The sequence below is a fragment of the Trichosurus vulpecula genome, chromosome 7 (assembly GCF_011100635.1).
Source record: "Trichosurus vulpecula isolate mTriVul1 chromosome 7, mTriVul1.pri, whole genome shotgun sequence".
Classification (NCBI taxonomy): domain Eukaryota; kingdom Metazoa; phylum Chordata; class Mammalia; order Diprotodontia; family Phalangeridae; genus Trichosurus; species Trichosurus vulpecula.
This window is the reverse complement of record NC_050579.1, coordinates 20486410-20492409: the sequence shown is the minus strand read 5'-3', so window position 1 is coordinate 20492409 and position 6000 is coordinate 20486410. Positions and strand designations below refer to the sequence as shown.

The 6000-nt window shown below is 52.3% G+C and overlaps 1 protein-coding gene across 2 annotated transcripts in view; it reads left to right on the top strand.

The window, feature by feature from the left end:
* Nucleotides 1–388: 388 nt before the first annotated feature.
* DTX2 (deltex E3 ubiquitin ligase 2) overlaps nt 389–6000 on the top strand; it is a 49043-nt gene continuing 43431 nt past the window's right edge. The window contains exon 1 of one of the 2 annotated variants that reach the window (XM_036769136.1): nt 389–595. The gene's annotated coding sequence lies outside the window, so the exon portion shown is untranslated. The remainder of the gene's footprint in view (nt 596–6000) is intronic. The other variant, XM_036769135.1, reaches the window with a different exon arrangement.

Here is a 6000-nt window from a genome sequence, read left to right as displayed (position 1 = left end):
GAGGCGAGAGTGATGGACAGTGTCCAAGGCTGCAGAGGGCCGCGAAGAGGCCGCTGGATCAGGGCATTTGGAGATCACTGGTCACTCTGGAGAGGGCAGTTTCGGTGGCACCACGAGGTCAGATGCCGGGCTGCAGAGAGTTTACAAAGTTAGCAGAAAGGAAGCGGAAACCGCTGTGTACACTGTAGAGCGGAGCCCAGAAGCGGTGCCTGCAAGCCAACACTTCGGTCTCCGGGAACCACGCGTCCTCACAGCCCCGCTTCTGGTTTCAGTTTCTTGGCCCCGCCCTTCGGGGCCCTCCTCCTGAGTCAGCTCCGCCCTCCCGAACCCGAACCTGGCCTGCGCACGCGTGCTCGGGGCTCCGCCCCTGCTCCGGAAGAGTCCGAACAGGTGAGGGTGGCCGTCGGCCCCGCCCTCGGGACTACAATTCCCAGAGGGTCGCGCGCCGGGGCATGCGCATTGGCGGGCCTGGGGAGCGACGACGCCGGGGTTTCAGTGTAGCTGCTTCCCATCCCTCTCCTCGGCCCTGCCTCGGAACTGAGCCCAGCCTGGACCGGACCGGTCCCTGCTGCCGGCCAGGCCACCCGGAACCCCGGTAAGAAAGCGCCCGGCGCAGGAGGAACAGGCCCCGTCCAGGGGGCGGGGTGGGGAGGGCGCAACAAGGGGGAGAATTGGGGAAGGAGGACGGGGTGGGGAAGGGGGACCCGGAGGAGGAGGGGGCGTGAGGAAGAGTGCTGGGTGGGGAGGGAGCAGCGACGGGGAGGCTTGAGGAGGGGGCAGGGTGGGCTAAGGGGCGGCGAAGGGGAGACAGCACGGAGGGGGGAACCAGAGGAAGGGTATTGGGAAGGGGCGGGGCAATGGGGGAGGGGGCGGGGTAGGCTAAGGGACTGCGAAGGGGAGACAGCAAGGAGTGGGGCTCAGGGGAAGGGGCGGGGCACCGAGGGAGGGGGCGGGGCACCGAGGGGATTCGAGGTTCGGCAGCGCCGGGGGCGGTGGGCTGGAGCGGGACTTGGGGCTCATCTGGTCGACGTTGGAGGTACCTTCCCGAAGTGATCCCCATCCACCCCCGGGGGACGAGTGGTCCCCGAGGCCGGGCTGCTGACCGGTCACATCCCTGCGCTGATTGGGGTCACAGTTCCTGGGTCACCGCCCGGCACTTCTGGGATGCGGGGAGGCTCGTGAGTCATCTCGGTTTTCTCTCCTTCCCTGGTTTCTTTTCCCTGGGGTAGAAAAGCTCCGGACCTGCTCAGGCTTCTGGAGGTTGCAGTTTTTGTTTTAAAGTTTCCCCTTTTTAATCCTCCTTTTTTGGTGGGGCTAGGCTAACTTCCCTTGCAGAATTATAGATTCGACTTCCTTAAGCTCAGAAGGCAAATTCCCTGCTGGTGGAAAGGCTGATTTTGCACATTTTCCGATTCAGCAAATATTTATTAAGCGCCTAGGATGTGCTGCTATGCTAGGCACTGGGAATACAAAGAAAAAAAAAATGGAGCAGCCCTTGCTCAGGAGGAGCCTACGTTCTAATGAAGCAAAAATATTAACCGGTGAAAAATATATAAGGAATAACTGCAGAGTAATTTGGGTGTCTAGCCAGGAACCTAGCGAGCACCCCAGGCTCACACAGACCAAATTGACCATAACAGGGTAAGTATTCTCACTTTGGTTCTTTGTCTTCATCTTAAACTTTTAATTTGGGGAGATTTCCAGAATGAAGTTTAGAGATAGCCTACATCTACGTTTCCCCAAATGTGTCACAGGCTACCCAGCTCCTGCTTAGGCACACAGTGTCCTAAGAGGCAGCTAGTTAGGTGTAGTGGTGAGAGTCAGAGAGACCCAATTCATATGTAGCTTCGGGCACTAGCTGTGTGACCCTGGGCAAGTCACTTAACCTCTGCCTTTCTGGGATAATAGCAGTACCTACCTCCCCGGATTATTGTGAGGATTAAATGATATAATATTTGTAAAGCACTGAACAGTGTGCTTGCCACACAGTCGGCGATGAATAAATGCTTGTTCCCCTCCTTTCCCTAAAAGCATATTGGCACTTGCAGATGTACAAGCTTGAAAGGACTGATGGAGCCCATGAACAAATATGCATAAAGCCCTCAGAGTCCATTGGATTTTCCCCACCTCCCTTACACGCACACTTTGGGGGGGGGACGGGGGGAGGCGGTGAACAGTCCTTCCCATCAGACCTGCACTGTCCAATCAACTCATGCAGTAGCAAGAAACATTGGTGAGGTCCGGGTCTCCTGTACTCTTTCTTTAAGGGAAAATAACACGGTGAGTCCATACTAATGCTACTGCTTGCCACCCAACCCTAGGATTCCTGGTGGCTTGAAATCAGGGACCTTAGCGCCTTTCTTTGCTTTGCTGAATGGCTGTGCTCGGAACTTGCTTTTTCCCCATCTGACACATGGGGAAAGGAGATTTGATGTGGGTTCTCAGATCCAAGGGCTAGGATGTGAACTTGTGGTGTTCCCTCAGTTTGCTGCTGAGAAGAGGCTTGTGTGTGATCCAGGGCTCTTTGGAAACGAATATGCCTGTGTTACTAGTACCCCAGCTGCAGGGAGGCCATTCAACAGCTGTGCTTTCTGTTTCCATCGCTGCTGTTTTTCAATTAAAATCTGATCTCCCTTGTCGTTGGTTGGCAGACAGACACAGATGGGCCTTGGAATTTGTGGGGCTGAGTCAGCAAGCCTTTGAGATTGGCCTGGTTTCTGTAGCTCATGTTTTATATCAAAATGCAAATCAAACCAAGAGTTTCCCTTCCATGTCTCCAGCTTGTGCCAGTTCTCCAGAGAGAAAAGGAGAAAAGGCCAGGATGGATGGGACACTTTAGCTTTGGATTTTGCCTTCCCAGAGTGGCTTTGACAAAGGAGATTGGGGGCGTGTGTGGGAGTTGGGGGGGGGAGGGAAACGATGGACGGTATGTAAATTAGGGTGGCTTTCTGCCAGCTGCTTGTGTTGTTGAACCAGTCTTAGAGGATTACCTTTACTGCTCTCCCATTTGGAGACTGGCCCCCTCAAGTGAAGGTCACTTGTCATTAAAGTCTAGAAGGGAAACTTGTTTTTTGGTTTTTAAATGAAGGATTTTTTTTGTCTTCTGTAGCTTTGGTGCATTTTAAAACAATCAGAGTATCTCTCAACACTGGGCATTAGGAAGTCTCCTGAAGCCACCTGGGGAGGCCCAGAGGCTATACTGTTGGGTTTCCTTATGTAATCAACCTGGTGACATGTTCTATCATGTGGAGTTGCCTTTAATCTTACTGGGTCCTGCCTTGACTCCTAAGGTGGCACAGCATGGAAGAGCAAGGCTGAAGCCTGGTTGTCCTGATGGTAGGACTTTGAGGGAACAGGCTGTTAATCGAGTCAGAATCAGAGGACCCTGGGCTGTCTTTGGTTTAGATGAAAGTTCTTTTCATCTCCATTAAAATCCTCTTATGCCTCCTCAGGGCACAGAGTCCACCCTGGGCCCTTAGAGACTCTGCCAGCAGAAAAGAAGCTGGAAAGACTTTGAGTATCTGCCTAGACTGTACATCTGTTGTCCAGGGACCAGCCTAGCTATGTTGGGAGATTCTTAGGGCTGGATTGACCTTAGGGTGTGGAATTTTTCTGTCCTAGCAACACTTGGAGACCATCTGCCAAGTCACTGAGGGGTTGTGGCCTAGTATTGGCACCTGCACCCAAATCAAACGTCCCCGAGATACGCTGAGTAAGGGGAAGGTTGGGCTCCCAGGCCATTTGGGGCCTTGTGTCTCTTACAGGGCTAGAGACTGATGCCCAGTGTGCCAGCTGATCCTTAGAGTGAAACAGAGGACTCAGGTCACTCAGGTCAAGAGCACAGGGCCGAGGATTCCAGTTCAAGTCTGCTGTGTGACCTTGAAGAAATCAATTCCCCTGGGCCTCAGTTTCCTCTTTTGCGAAGGGATGGCACTAGATGAGGGACTCTTTTCCTGGCATCCACAGATGGATAGATTTTAAGGGATCAGTACTCTTGAGTGGGGAGATAATCCCATCTCTATTTCAGTGTAATTGGTGTCCTTTGTAATCTCAGGTGTTTTTCTTTGATGCCTTTAAAAGCCTTATTCTGAGAAGAGGTCCACAGGCTTTACTGGCCTGCTGGACGGTCCGTGACACAAAAGAGCTCCTGCCCTGAGTCATCTTGAAGGTTCCTTAAAACTCTGACAGTCGATTTCTCCTTGCCTGATCTCCTGAGGAACTCACTTGGTCTGCTGACCAAGGCAGGCACAAATCACACATAATTCTGACAGGGCAGCATCCTGAAGATACAGCCCATGCTGGGCCCTCCCCTCCCAGGGGAAGGAGCTGTGGAAAACGCCCAAGCCTGTTAGTGCCACCCTGGCTAGATTCCTTTCTAGACGCCAAGGTGAAGCCCTTTCCTCCTGTTTTCCAGGATCATTTGCATAGCATAGGCAGTGGCCCATCTCCTCAGCAATGTTCAGTTATCTGATTTGAGTCATTGGCACGCCTCTTGGAGCTGCTGTGTGAAAGAAGGTTTTGAGTAAACTTTGGCAAATCTGTTTCCAGTGCTATTACTGCTGGGCTGACGTACATCCCAACTGGTGATTGTTGGCATATTTTTAAAGAGAGATTTTCTTCTGGAAACATGATATGTTCTTAAATATTTAAAGTGCCTAACCACAGAATCTTAGAATAGCAAAGGTGGAAGGACCTTAGAGATCATTCTAGAACAACCCCTTCATTTTTTCCAGATGAGGAAACTGAGGCCCAGAGAAGTTTGGTGACTTAGTGGAAGATTACACGGTAGCTGGTAAAGCCAGGACTGGAGCTTTGGCCTCCTGCCTTCACATCAGGCGGTCTGTGCAAGGTGAAAGCTGGTATCCAAACATTCTCTGAGTCCTTTGAAGATGGAACATTGGGCTTAGCTTGAATTGCAGCCACGTGCGGAAGGTTAATGGAAGACTGAATTGTGCAATAGTCAGGGTAGCTGTCGGGTGGCTCAGTGGTTAGACCTGGGTTCAGATCCAGCCTAAGACACTTAATTGCTCTGTGACTCTGGGCAAGTCACTTGGCCTCTGTTTGCCTTAATCCACTGGAGAAGGAAATGGCAGACAGTGTCTTTGCCAAGCAAACCCCAAAGACGGTATCGACAGGGTCCCAAAGAGTCAGACACAACAGAGCCTGCCACCTCCTTCCGTGGGTCTCCTCTATATTGGTGTCAGATGAGAGCTCTGTCACTGTCATCGCCCCAAAGGCTTTTTGGTGGATCCGCCCTCTCTAGCAGCTTTGAGCACCAGCAGGGGCTGCGTGTGTGTTCTCTAAGGCGCCCAGATCTGAGGGCTTCTCTGTCGATCTGCTGTTTGTGTTGGAGATCTTAAGGGCTCCTTAAGGTTTCTAGGATGAGAAGGACTTTGCCATATGCCGCTACCTTTCAGGAAGCATGGAAGCGTTCCTGTATGCACCTGTGTGTTCAGGTGTGCTGTTTATGAGACGCTTGGGCAGCGAAGGTACCCGATTGTGGTGGGAACGAGGAAGCTCGGCTCAGGCTCCCCTGCCCTTCAGGATAACAGTCCCCATTTCTAGGGACTGAAACTCATTGGGCTTTTGAAATGATATTTAATGATATCTGCAGTTGATAGGAGGCTGATTGTGGGATTAACATTGATAGTGCAGGGGAATGAGAAGAATTCCTCCATTCGGACAGAGCCAGAGCAGGGGCTCTGATCTCCTGACGACATAAGAAGCCTCTGCCCAGCCATTCCTGGTGTATCTAAGGCCCCTGCCTACATCAGCTAATTGGCTGCAGTAATTTCGTTGCTTCTCTCTCCCCTCTAACCCCTGTTTGTTCTCCCGCTCCTTCTCCACCGTTCTTCATTCTCTGCTCCGTCTCTGCTGCCCTTTCTCTCAGCATGCTCTTTACCTGTTCTCTGTCTATTCTCCTGTCCCATCACCTGTCCCCCCATTCCCTGTCCCCCTGCTGCCTGTCCCCCCCTCTGCCCATCCCCCTGCTGCCTGTCC